The sequence below is a fragment of the Lichenostomus cassidix genome, chromosome 2, assembly GCF_008360975.1.
Source record: "Lichenostomus cassidix isolate B80296 chromosome 2, HeHo_3.0, whole genome shotgun sequence".
Classification (NCBI taxonomy): Eukaryota; Metazoa; Chordata; class Aves; order Passeriformes; family Meliphagidae; genus Lichenostomus; species Lichenostomus cassidix.
In genome coordinates, this window is record NC_139482.1 from 15,349,334 (window position 1) to 15,362,818 (window position 13,485).

The following is a 13,485-nucleotide window of genomic DNA, read 5'->3' on the forward strand; positions in this document are numbered from 1 at the left end:
TCATCCTCATTAAACCCTCAGAGACCTTTGCCCCTAAATCCAGTCAAGACTAATGCTTCTATAGCACCAAAGAAGCTGGATGCAGAGCGTAAAGCTATGGATCCAAGATCTCATGCAGGTTGTCTGCCCATAGTAATGAAGACCTGGATTTTAAACCTACCTCGAACTGGGCAAGAAAGGTCAATGTGGATATTCTACATTTCAGACAAAAATCTAAATGAATTGGGAAAATGGGCTGCAAAGGTATTTTACTTTAAGGGCGTGCTTGGTTCTTTTTCTTTGGAGAAATGGTCAAAGTAACAAGATGATGACTTCCTTAGTTAAGAAGTGAAAAGGTCTTGGTTTGTTTTACTACTTAAGGATAAAATGTTACAAAATTTCTAACAGCTTTTGTATCCCAATAACCTTAATTGCAACTTCCATGATAATTTGAAGAAGCCTAAAAAAACCCCATAAAAATTATGGAAATGAGTAACGATGTGTAAATATTTTCACTGAGATTTCTAATCTCACTAGGAAGAGGATTTCTGCTTCCATGCTGTTACAGTATAAATAGCTTATATAGGTCACAAAGACTACAGAAAACTTTTTCCAGACAAGCAGCTCAGAAATCTGAACCAGAAAAGAACTGCTTAAGACTCCAACTTTGAAAGCCGACAAGGATGCAACAGCCAGGACACAAAGACATATTTTGGAGATTCAGGCGAACTTCTGAAAAAGATGCAGGCCTTATCTAGTTACAGTCTCCTCAGGGTTGGTTGCAATCTGTCTGTGAAGGGACCTGGTCATTTGGCCAGGAGTTTTCGTAAGAACAGCTCACAAAGGGACAAAAAGGGTTACAAAGATCGAAGATTGGGGGAAAAAAGAAAAACCAGTTACAAAATTTCTGCATGGTTTCTAGTAACGTGAATTAGGACAGCTGATTAGGTATTAGCTCCCATTAAAACAGTCAATCATTAGTAAAAGTTTTTGTTATAAACTATTGCATATAAAATCTTATGTTACAGTGTTCAAAGTAAATGTTAAGACAACTACAGGTCAAGACACACCTAACAAACAAGAATCTTACCATACCAAACAAAAACATGTGAAGTGTAAATTAAACTTGGATCTGCCTTAGTCCAAATAAGAGCAAGATACATGGGCAGACAAAAGCAAGGGAAATAAGCACAATGGGGCACGTTAGTACTTACATATACAAGCCTGCCACCCTACAGTTTTGTTACCAGAAAAGCAACTATTAAAAAACCCCCAAACAACAAAACACCCCCATTTCAAAAAAACAAAACAAAACAAAAAACAAAACTATCCCCCCTCCCCGCCCCCAAAAAAAACCCCACAAAAAACCCCATAGCAACTGGCAACACTAATTTCAAAACGTATTTAATATAGTTAGGCTTGCCTTTACAGTTAAATATTAAGTTAAGTAAAGAAGCAACTCACTACTATATTATTTAATTCATGTAAGCAAATGCCTGACCCTCAAACCGCACCACCATACCAACAGCTGGAAGTGCTTTTCACCCATGCTGCAGTTCTGGACAGAAAATACACTGAATCAAAAGCAAACTCAAGTTAACAATGCAGTTAAAATAAACTTTATACCCAGTCGTGGGTATTCACTTATTTCTTGAAAAACAGAACTCAAAACATGTCACTCAAAACCACTGAATTCCAGAAGGTCTGTAAAACTACTTTAGTTTGGGTTTTTATGCTACAAAAATGCACACTGAATTACATCAGCACAATGCACTCCAGTTATTTGTTTCAGACAATATGGAGACACTATTTCATAGCTGTACTATTGCAGGTATTTTATATGTTAAAATATATCTGTAAAAGGCATTTTTGTACAACCACTCAATTAAACCTAGAGAAAGGATGCAAAGCAAGGATATTGCCTAATGCTACCATTCTAATCTTCTGAGAGGCTTAACAACTCAAACCCAAAAATCTGCTATAAAAGAATACACCTCTATGACCATGACTATCTACATGTACATCTAAATGCACATCACATTATAACTCATACTTAACATCATAGAGGATGCAGAATAAAATGTTCAGAGCATCACTGCATTACACAAATTAACTAATTTAAGTTATTCTTAGTGATAAACAAGCTATAAACCTGTTTCTGAAAAAAAAAAATCTCCTGTAAAAATACTGGTAGAAATTCAAGTGCTTCTTGTTTGTATTAAGTAGCTGTGCTGGTTCTGGCCAGGACAGGGTTAATTTTTGGAGTACCCAGGAGGGTTGGTTATTCTATACCTGCCTGGGGCAGGGGGAAGTGAGTTGTTTTCCAGCTGGGGGTGCTTTTCCAGCACAGTAGTGGTTCACATATCGAGAATTCCCACATGGTGAGCTTGGTTTTGTGTGTGAATTGTCTTTTTTGCACACCCTTTTATTAATATTGTTGCTGTTACTATTCTACTGTTCATTTCTTATTTCGTTGCTGTTTCCAGTAAATTGTTCTTATCTCAACCTGTAATCTTTTCTTTTTGTACCTCCAATTCTCCTCTCCAGCCTGTCACAGGGGAGAGGGAGGGAGCAGTGAACCAACAATGCATGGTTTGGAGTTTTTTAGTGGGAACACTAAATTGGGGAACACAGTTCATAAACCTCAATAGCCTTATTTGGCATCCAATGGGGTACACAGGGTTGAGATAATCAGATCTGACCAGACCCGTTTGAAACAAATTTGATTTATGCAGTAGTCACAATATTGCTTGTTCACACGGTTGTGGCACCTAACCCTGTATTATATTCCTGTATATGCCCTGTGTGCCCACCATGGTGTTCTTTTTCAGAGCAGGGGGAGAGAGACGGCTCATGACTGCTTTGTTGCTGTACTGTGAGAGACCAGTTTATGACATGATAACATGAAGGGCAATGAGGGTTATTTGGGATGTGTGCTCAGTAATGCTTTTACCCTTTCCTTGGGGTCTACCCGTGGGAGTCCATTAGATCATACCTAGCCTGTGGGAGAACAGGGGCGGATGATTTCCCCCAGCTTTTTATGCCCTTTTTATCTTTCAGGCCTGTTAAAACAGCTTTTCAGAATTCTGGATTTTCTTTGGTTGGTAAGAAAAGCACAGTCTTGTTGCTATGTCTCTTGAGTACAGTCTATACCATGTTTAGAGTCAGTGTGACCCACAATGCATTTTTAGTCAGGAGAGAGATTTCTAGGAAGGTCTGCCCCATGGGTGGATTGCCATGAGTGGCATGGAATGTGGGAGAAAATGGGCCATTTAGGGGGAAATTCTCTGCTTCAATGGTTTGGCAGTTCACACCTGAGTAATTAAAAGATCCTGATAAAGCAACAGAGTATTTTCAAAGAGAACGTTGTGGCAACTCACTCGAGAGAGGAGAAATAATTGCAGTGTGTTGGGCCCTGGCTACGCTTTACCAGACATAGTTCAATAGTAGACAGTCCCTCCGGGAGGAGGAAAAGAGACCAACAGGCACTGTGACCACTCTAACAGCAGCTGAACCAGAGGAACAACCCCTGCTGGTAGCAGTTGCCCCTACACAGAAAGAAGAAATCCAAGATGAAATCAGTTCACTTAGTGAGGGATGAAGAGGAAGGGCCAAAGATAATCAGCCAATCACTATCCCTGAGCAAGCAGCAAGATACACAGAAAGATTTCAGCTCCCAGTCAAACGAGCCTCTGGTGACCTGGCTGCTCCAATATTAGGCTATCATGGGCCATGGTATTAAACTAGATGGTAGTGAAGCCAAGCAACTGGGATCCCTGTCCTGGGACACACGTATTGACAAGGGGATTGGGAAGAAAACAAAATCTCAGCCTCTGGAGGTGACTCCTGTCATGCAGGAGGGAAGGTATTCTCTAAAGGATAAGCTAGTAGTGCACCCCAGCAGGTAAAATGCCATGGAAAAAGGGTATTCAGTACCTGAATCATATGTGCTGGAAATAATATATAGGGATTCAAATAACGAGCAGTCTCCTGTAGGTTCAGATCAGGTCCAGCACACGCAATCCACGTGGTGGAAGTTTGCACAGAGCCTGCCACCATCATACACCAACTCACTGGCATTAAAGTCAATGAAAGGAGGAGAACAGTGCTTCATATGACTACCCAACTCCAGCAGTATGAAGATCATCTTGACCTGCACCTCGACTGTTGAGACTGTTCAAGACTGTGGACAGACTTGAAAAAGTCAGGGAGGAACGTCCCATGCCCTGTCAGTACAGCCCAGAGTCTCTGCTACTGGAAGCAAGCACCCCCCTGCTCAAGAGAGAAGATACACACCACAAAGTAACGTGTTTTTTCTGTGAGCAAAAACGAGGACATGAGGAAGTGCAGTGGAAAATCCACCTCTACCCTAGCAGTACAGGTATGTGAGTTGAACAGAAGAACAACCACCACAGGAAATTCTTCAAGGACAAATGCCACCTCCAGTTTTCAGTGGGGAAGTCCTCAGAAGAGCTGATGCTACTTCCAATCCTCTTGAAGGGACCTCCAGTTCATATTTACAAGGAGTGAGCAATGAGAACTATGAGCAGGTCTAAAGGGGCCCTGCCTCCAGACAGATAGGGGAGAAGGGACAATAGGATCTATTGGACTCTGTGGATCCAATGGCCTGGCACAAAAGACCCACGAAAGTGTAAGGCGTTAGCTGACACCAGCAATGTACCCTGATGTCATCAAGACATGCAAGGGCAGAATCCATCTGTATTTCTGTGGTGACACAGACTACTTCAGGAGAGGGTATTTCAAGGACTCAAAAGGGCATTGTTAGGTATTTGGGACAGATGCTCTATAGACAGAGGAAATTAGACAGCTAAATACCTTGCCTGGTCTGTCAGAGGACCCTTCTGTTCTGCAAGTCCTGAGAGACCCTTCTGAGAGCTGAAGAACAACAGATACCAACTGGTATCACAATGGTCACTGTCAACAATACCACACCAACTGGGACTCTGAACCCTACCTAGGAGGTGATTTGGGAACTGGAGAGCCAGGGAGTGGTCATCAAGACTCACTCATGCTTTAATAGCCCCATATGGCTAGTGTGTAAGTCCAATGGAGAATGGAGACTGACAGTGGACTGCCATGGCCTGAATGAAGTCACGCCACCAGTGAGTGCTGCTGGGTCAGACATACTTGAACTTCAGTACGAGCTGGAGTCCAAGGCAGTGAAGTGGTGCCACCACTGATATTGCCAACGTGTTTTTCTCCATTCCCAGAGCGCAGGCCACAGTTTGCTTTCATTTGAGGAGCGTGCGGTACACTTAAACTGATGGAAAAAGACAATTGGCAGCACAGGGAAAACCATCTGGGCTGCTGTATTGTGGCAAGACATCACTGCCTGGGAAGAGAAGTTGGCTGTGAAAATCTGTCATGCAGATGCCCTCTGTACCTGAGAGTTGGGCTACTGAACGCTGCAACAACAGACAGGTGGACCAAGCTGCCAAGATTGAAGTGTCTCAGGCACATCTGGACCGGCAATGTAAGGGTGAATTATTTCTAGCTCGGTGGGCTCATGATGCCTCACATCATTAGGAAAGAGATGCAACATACTAATGGGCTCTCAACAGCAGGGTGGATTTTACCATGGACAGTATGTCACAGGTTATCCACAACCATGAAACACGTGCTGCAATCAAGCATAGCAGGAGGGTAAAGCCCCTGTTGTATAGAGGACAACGGCTGAAATTAAGTATGGGGAAGCCTGGCAGATTGACTATATCACACTTCCACAAACCCACCACAGTAAGCTCTACATGCTTACAATCATGGGAACAACCACTGGATGGCTGAGACATACCCTGTGTCTCATGACATTGCCCAGAACACCACCTTGGGTCTTGAAAAACAAGTGCTATGGCAACATGGCACCCTGGAAGAATTGAATCAGACAATGGATCTCATTTCAAAAACAGCCTCATAGACACCTGGGCCTCAGTATTCTGTATTCCCCCATCATGCATCACCCTCTGGGAAAAGTGAACTGTACAACAGACTGTTAACACACACCTTGAAAGCAATGGGTGGTAGGACCTTCAAACATTGAGAGCTGCATTTGCTGAAAGCCATGTCGTTAGTTAACACCAGAGACTCTTCCAAGTGAGCCAGCCCTGTCCAAACAAAACCTCCACATATCATAGAAGGAGATTAAGTCCCCATGGTGCATACGAAGAACGTGTTAGGGGACACAGCTTGGATTAGTCCTTCCTCAAGCAGAGGCAAAAACCCATCTGTAGGGTAGGCAAACCCATCCATGGTTTTGTTCGAGAACCTAGTTGCACTTGGTGGGTAATGCAGAGGGATGGGGAAACACTATGTGTACCTCAAGGGGATTTGATTTTTATATGAGAACAGTCTGTAGTGTCAAATTTTTAAATACTGGTTCCTCAATTGACACTGTCACTCTGTGCTGTAACTACCATGGACAATGAGTATGGACTGCTTCAGATACACCAATCATAAGCTCCTGACACAGCTTGCAACTAGCTGGGAGCAGACCAGTTGGAAGGTGTAGGATCTGGGCATGATGCAGATGGTATAGAATAAAGGGTGGATAACATCCTGGCTCTGGCCAGGGCAGTGTTAATTTCTGCAGCAGCCAGGAGGGGTAGTTATTCTGTACCACCTCACTTCATTGCCAGGGTTGGGGGAGTCCTTTTCCAGTCAGGGAAGGTGGTAGCAGTTCTCGTGTTTCAAGTTCCCATGTCGTGAGCTTTTGTTCACATGAGAATTGTTCACCTCTCTTGAACACCCTTTTATTAATATTGTTGCTGTTACTGTTCATTTCTTATTTCATTGCTGTTTCCAGTAAACTGTTCTTATCTCAACACATAATCTATACCTCTTCTTCTCCACAAAGGGAAACTCCTTTGTGATAGAAACACACATGCTAAAAATACAGACTACAAATTAGTTGTATATAATCACAATTTTCTTTACCTTAATTTAAACCCATCTATCTTACTTCATGGCTCACAGACAGGATACTGAATTCTAGAAATACTGCCAAAAAAAGCGCCTTGAAATATTTTCACATCCAGTTTTGTATAATGTAACTACAGAGGTTAAAACCTGGTTTAATTTATGTTATACAGAGACTGCAAGTTTTGCCTTTTGAAGTTAATATAACTAGTCAGAACTCCTCTAAATGAAATATTTGTCTGACAAAAATCCTCAGATATCAGTCACTGATATGTACATTTCCCCTGCTTTTTCAACAAATCAAAGCAGAAACTCTTCACTCCCTTCTTTTCCTCCCTAATTCCCTTTTCCTGCTCTGCTTCAAGAGACTGTTTCACTGTATATTTTGCCACAGAATTAAGTTTACTTTCCAATATCTAAACACTATTTCCTAGTCTATTAGAGTTTTTAAAAATGCTTATTAATAATACAATCCTGTAATTCTTAAGTGCACTTGAAGCCCTCAAACATCGTGAAACACAGTCGAGATGAACACAGCATGCTGAGAAAAGTTAAGTATCTTCACAAATTTAAATCTGGTAGTTTTACAACTCTGATGCACTGATCCCTACACCTGTGTCAACATCAATTCATTTTCCTTAACAAGCAATCTACACTATTATCGCAAAATAAGGACTTGGATTACATGGCAGTTATTCATAAACCTAATCCGAATCATTAAACATCAGACTAATTTTGAAACAACATCTGAAATTTTACCAACAGAAAATGCAAATTTAGTCCATGTGTTACAAAAAAAATTTTCATAGCAATTCAAAACTTTTGCAGGCCTTGCACCACAGACTATGGCTCAAGAAGTAGAACAGGGCAAGTCTGCAGCAGCCTCTTCATTGTCAACATAAATTTCAAAAGGAATGCTATGCAAATGACTCTTCAACCTTGCCTAAAACTTCAGTTTTTACCATGAAAGTCCCAAGGGAAGCATTTTCTAAAAAAATGAAATAAAAAACCAAAACCACAACATAACATGCTGCAATCTCTTGAAGTTTCAAGAACTTCATTAAATAATATTTATCTCTTCCTCTGAACAACTATAAAAAAATTAGATTATTTTAAAAATTATTTGTTGTGATTTTACAAATATGACTTTGCAGCAACTTTTCCATTATAAGCTATGCACAATAAAGTTTCAATATCTGGAGATTTAAAAAAACTTCTAAAAAAATCCATTCATTTTGTTGCAACAATGTGGAAATACAGTATGCTTTCTGACAATTACACAAACAAGTTTATTAGATGCAGCCTACATACAGAACTATATTATGGAACTAAACTTCCTGGACCATCAACTTTAATCATGTGGAAAAAAGATGACTAAGAAATAAAGCCATCCAAAACAAAAAAAAGGAGGAAAAATAATCAGATAGCAACATGAAACAGCATCAGATGTGGAGATTAACTTAATGTGAAGAACTATTAATTGGTTTAACATTAAAATGGAGCAGAAAAAAACCTCTTTATAATGAAAATCATTTTTGAAGACCACAATGATTAGGGAAGAGCTTTCAATTCATAACCTTATCTGCTGGGAGTGTGACCCACAATCACATCTTTTAGACAAAATGGAAAGAAATCCAAGTTATTGGTCAGGATTTAATATGACAAGAACCTGTATGACACAAGGTGCATATTTGTTTTAAGTTTTGCAAAGAGGTTTGCTGAAGTTTCTGCTGAATTAGAAACATCAGGTCCAGTCAGAATGGAAACATCTTGGTGTGATGCTTCCATGCAGTGGGAATTTTTTAATAACATGGCCAAGCAATCCTTTCAGAAAAAATAACAGATCATTTCCAGCAGTTGTGCTACAATAGTCTTCAATTTTTTCAAAGCACCCTTAGCTTCTCCATTTGAGTCAGCACATAAACATGCTACTGAATCTTGCCATGACCAATCTCTGCCCCTTCTGACAAGAATCCTTGCTCCTAAGCAAACAGGTAATCGATCCACCAGGACTGACATTCGGAAAGGCAACCCTGAACCTACAAGCTTGAATGCAAGGGGTGGAAATCCAATCTTCTGACTGCTCAGCCACTCTGTTTCAATGAAGAGGTTTGATGCTGACAGTTCCACAGCTCTGCTGTGCCTCTGCCACCCTGCTCTGTCCACTGCAGTCCTGTGAGCACCTCTAACTTGCTTACTCTGCTCTTGACCAGCTGAGCTCATCAGGCATGTCAGTGTGACAGAAGTGGATGGGGAAAAAAGATGCAAAACTGGGAAATCATTTTTTGTGGAGGAAGGGCTCCCCTTCACAGTCCTCTTTCTGACAGCTAACATACTAGTACTCCCCGCATGACTAGCTTTAAATTAATGCATTGTATCAGCCTGCCCTTATTCTGATTTATTTCAATGAACATTTTTTTAATGACATGGAAATTAGCCACTACTGTTAACAAGATAATTCCTAAATCATTAAAATGACTCTGAGTGCTCCAGTAGCTTTTACTACTGATGTAGTTTTTATTCCATCTAAAACAAAACAAATGCATTTAAAGTCCTTTGGATTCAACATTACAATATTACCCAACCACTCTATTGTGAGCTTGAGCTGTTATCTTTGCACTGCTAGCAACTATTATGCACATGTGCTCTCACAGTGTGCTCTCTCTGGGAAGAAAACTGCATTACAAAATGTTCAGGAATTCATATCTTATTGCCCTATAAACCTGATCTCTGCCTCACTGATTAAAAAAACTGCTACCTAGAACAGCTAACAGAATTTCTTTATTTTCTGCTGATTGTTTGAATCATAACACATTGTCTGTGCTGAAGCACCTGGAGTGTACAGTCCACCACCTAAGTTCTTTGAGCACTGGCAGTCACTTTTATCAATTTTACACAGTTCAGTTCATATCTATTAAGGACCTTAAGCCACAACAAAAATATGTAAATATTTTAAAGCAATGCATTCTGCAACCACATTTGACCAAATGAAACTATGGTAACAACAGCAACTAGGTTCTCAAAAATATTTGAATTATCTAAAATACAAAAAAATTCCCTATTCTTCTCATTTGCATTACTCCAGTCATAAAACTGATTTTTTTTTTTTTTTGTATTTTACCTCTGCTGTCAAAATAAATGTAACAGCAATGTTCAGCAAACAAGTATAAAGTACCGGAAGAAACTTCTAACAGTCTCACATGTGCAACTTTTTCTAACCAACATTTGAATTGAGTAATAAACTTAGAACTGCAAAACTCAGCCAAAGAAGATGCAACAGTACCAGAAGCATGGTTAATAACTGACTGCTAAAGACTAGTGAGTATTACAAGTAAGAAAACCACAGGGGTGAGGAAAGGAAAAGAAGCACCAGAGTCACAACCCACCCAGCATTGCACTGGCCAGCTTGCTGTGCTCTCATAAAAATTTTAGAGTACTGCTGCAGTGGAAACAGAAGTGCTGCCTGATGGGACTTGGAAGAAAGGTGTGAGAAGCAGTATCCTACACACAGACACACTGTTAAGATACGGACAATACAACATTTCATTCTGAATTAGAAATAGGAAAATGTGATGTGCCCTACAGATAAAGCAGCCAAAAAGTAGGAAAAGCAACCCCACACTTTACCTGCATAAAGCACTCACAGTGAGCACAAACAGAAGCAGCAGATTCTGACTGGAACATTCAAACCAAAGGGTAGAGGTCAAATAGTTCCCCAGGAACTCTCCACTACTGCCAGCCATTGAGGGCAGAGGACTACTGCTAACAGCTGAGCTATAGTTCAGCCAGGGATTTTATTCAATCTCCTTGTGGGACTACAACATACCCCTGCAGCAAAAGAGATTGAGCTGAAAAAAGCATTGTTGTTGGGTTTTGTGGTTTTTTTTGTTGTTCTGCTGTTCAAAACTATTACTGCATTAAAAAATACACACTGAAATCAGAACTAGTAAAACAGTGGTACATATATGCTGGCATAAGGCAACCAGCAACACATTCACAAGAAGCAAGAATTCATTTAAGGAAGGACTACTGCACATATTATTCTGTCATTTGGACCAGCCTATTTTTATAGGCAAAAAAATACAGCTTTACCTCTTTTTCAAAAGAGAGAGGGATGGCACAGTAAGCAAATAGAAAAATAAGATCAAAGGCTATTTGCTTTACTAGTGTAAACATAAACATCTCAAACTATTTTTCAGTTCTGCAAAGACACTTTTAGAAGATTGTCTGAACCAAGTGTCTCAGGTCAATTATTATATTTTCAATTTGTGTAACAGCTACAAAAACCCTCCCTTTATAAACTGCATAACTCTAGTACTGAAGGTTCACAGTCACCTCTGAGAGAATAAGTGACAGAAATAAATCATCCAAAACACTGCTGCTTCTCTTCTTTTAAATTTAAATATGCAAAATGCTACAGAACATTTATTGGTTTAATTTCCTTAAAAAGACAGTCCAACATTCTCCCAAAAAAGAAAAAGGAAAGTCAACTGAATTTACTCTCTGATGATCTTTTATCATGACAGAACCTGCACTGAATTCTTCTGTTTCTGTACAAGAAGTAAAGCAACACGTAAAAATTCACGTTTTCTAGAGTAAGAATTTCAAGCCCAACATTCACCTATTCTAATTCTTCAATTATATACTACCTTTCTGTAATCCATCCTTTTCTGAAGCTCAGTAAGTACAGTATTTGCTCACAACGAAGCACCATGAAACACATCAATGAGGCATGATTATTACAGAGAATCTATCCACTTAATCCATATAAAATTTAAAAAACACCTATCTAAGAATAAAGAAATTCAGTGAATTATTTAATATGGAACCATCCACGGTAACACGGATTCTAAAGTAAGATTTACAGCGCCAACACAGCTCTGTGTGATCATTTTCATTATGATACCCAGCTGTATGTTCTCAAATTAATGTTATATGTAAGAAATATTAGAACTCTCTGCCAATACTTGTAGCAGTTGTCCCAAGAGGAAGTTCCTTCAATTGCTGTAAGAGTCAGTTGCTCAATTAATAAAGATGTGCAGTAAAGCAGTGAAAGAATATCCAGCATGAGATCTGATCACACACCAAACAGGAATCAAGAACATGCCAGAACTGAACAATAATAAGAGGATTTTAAAGTGTATTTTAAATACAGAAATGGAAATAAAGTAGATACACTAAAGAAACTAGATAAACTAAAGAAAAGAACACCTGACATGGATGTTTTGCACTGTAATGTTCAAAAGTGCATCAAACTGCAATCAAAAAATAGAGACAACTGAAGCAGGTAACTTGCATTCAGTACAAAAAACCATTCAGGAGCTATTACTCCTTACTTTGTGGTTTACTGCATTGAATAGGAAAATGCTTGCTGAAAGTAACCTGTTCCTCTGTAGTTTAGTCAGCATTCATGACCCAGGTTATGTAAAAATTGCATGAAGTGTCAAGAAAAAACATTTAAAAACTTCTTTACATGCACAGTTGTCTTATATTGCAGTATTTGTCCATGTATGCCACCGTTTCAATATTTTGGGTGGCCAGGTGTACTTAAGTCTTCATAAAAGCTGGAACTCTTTAATAAACAAAAGTGGAAGACTCGAAAACAAAGACAGAATACAAGACCAGTGTCAGACCAGAGTCTCTTCTCATCTTCCTTTTAAAACTATACACTATTTAACTAGACCAGCTTGCACGTTTGAACAGGGCAACAAGCCATCTTCCAAAAAAGGGTTCAACTACATACTGATTATACAATATTTTAAATTAAAACCCAACATGATTATCAAAAATTACTTCCTCCCCAAAGCCCTCAAAATAGAATTTTCTTACACAGTATCACTCTCTAGAACTTGACTACACCAAAGTAACACACTACCACTCACTAATGACACACGTCTCATTCTCACCATTTCTTGAGCTCTTCTTCCCTAATAATGAAGTAAATCTAACTAAAATTCAGACTTTTGAAAGGTCACAAACAATGCACAGTAAAATCCCGTTCTTTGCTTGACTCAAACTGTATCTAACAGGTATTACCAGATAACAGAAACACAAACTATCAGCCGATTTAGAACCGAAGAGCCAGTATTTCTCAAGACACAGATCAAAACAGATTAGCTCTTACTAACATGTAGAAAACCCTTGCTTTCTGTAAGAATTGTGCTTGTGTTGATTGAAAGGTTTGACACTGGCATTCCAAACAGTAACAGCAGTTCATAAGACATAATGGTCCAAAATGACTTTCAAATTGTGTAACTACATAACAACTCAAATAAACGGCAAAGATCCAAAACAACAAGAGAGAAGACAAAAATTAAAATATATTGTACTAAAACACATCTTTCAAATTATCATTTGAAATGGTAATTTGCAGAATAAGCCAGTAAATAGCAAATATCACAGTGTCAATTTGAAGTTGTATAAGATATAGAAAACGTACTTTAGGGGAAAATAAACACATGAAAACAGTAATCAGGTTCTAAGCACATACAATCAAACAGGGAAAATATCTTTAAATTCTAGTACTCACATAATTTGAACAAGGAATGTAATGCAATGCATTATCTTGAATAC

The 13,485-nt window shown here is 39.2% G+C and overlaps 1 protein-coding gene across 5 annotated transcripts in view; it reads right to left on the minus strand.

Annotated features, from left to right (window-relative positions):
- The window catches only part of WAC (WW domain containing adaptor with coiled-coil), a 55,479-nt gene that overhangs the window by 17,913 nt on the left and 24,081 nt on the right, over positions 1-13,485 (minus strand). The window lies entirely within an intron of this gene.